Source organism: Grammomys surdaster, unplaced genomic scaffold (genome assembly GCF_004785775.1).
Source record: "Grammomys surdaster isolate TR1022 unplaced genomic scaffold, NIH_TR_1.0 126086, whole genome shotgun sequence".
Taxonomy (NCBI): domain Eukaryota; kingdom Metazoa; phylum Chordata; class Mammalia; order Rodentia; family Muridae; genus Grammomys; species Grammomys surdaster.
Window position 1 is genome coordinate 4,527,890 of NW_021620894.1, and position 1,265 is coordinate 4,529,154.

The window sequence follows — 1,265 nt, forward strand, 5'->3', positions numbered from 1 at the left end:
ATGAACGTGTGAAAGACATAGATAAACATGTCCAAGAGCAACTTGAGGAGGAAAGAGTTTATCTGGTATACACTTCCATGCCATAGTCCAATTTTTGAGGGAAGTCAGGACAGGAATGCAAGGCAGGAATCTGGAGGCAGGAACTGAAGCAGAGAACATAAAGGAAGACAGCCTACTATCCTGTTCCCCATGGCTTGCTTGGACCACATTTTTATACTATCTACAACCACCTGCCATGGGTGGCAGTATCTCTGCCCCCAGTGGGTGGGACCTTCCCACATCAATGACTAATCAAGAAAATGTCCCACAGTCTTGCCTACAGGGAATCTGCATGGAATAGTTTTCTCAGTTGAGGTTCTTCTTTCCAAAGGACCTCAGCTTGGGTCGAGTTAGTGAAATAAATAAATAAATACACACTTACATATGTACATACATACATACATACATACATACAAGCATATGTGCATGCGCTCACACATACATGCACACACAAGCACACACACACATATCAGGACACAGGGAATGATCATAATTTCCTTCCCCACTTTTAGATTGGAATTCACAATTCCAGGGTATAAGAAGAGACCAACTAGAAAGCAAATATGGAAGGAAATAAGCCCTACTATAGCAAGGTAACAATAAAGTTTTGAATTAAGTGGCAAGCAGAGGGACACTACATGTCCATCAGGGTGGTCACAGAAACATTTCACACAGACTATCCTCCGGAAACGTGTGGTTCCCCATAAAGACATGGAGCCTATGTCTTCTCTACCTTGGCAAGACTTTGTGACCAAAGGATACTATGTGATTTCCAGGGTCAGATCAGAGGCAACAACATAAGTTATACCTGGTTCTCTTTGTCTCAAGATGTAGCTGTTGGAAGCTATCTGTTACACTGTGGATAAAGTAGCCAGCCACATAGAAAGGATTGTGTGGAAAGAAATGGGCCCCACCTGAAGTCCCTGTCAATATAGACTGCAATGAAAGTAGCTATCTGAGGAAGACATCCTACTGTGGGTCCTTCGACACTTAGTTGATGTTTTCTGTGTGACACAGAACAGTTGAGGCAAGGCTTCCAGCCCTTTAAGTCCTGCCCAAATTACAAGTTTGCAAACAAGTTACATTACTGGTGTTATAGTGGTAACTAGATACCAAAACTGACATCCAGCAGAAAAGGTGCTGATAAGAAAAGAGTTCACTGGTCTGTAAGTCAATGGTCTCTCTCTCTCTCTCTCTCTCTCTCTCTCTCTCTCTCTCTCTCTCTC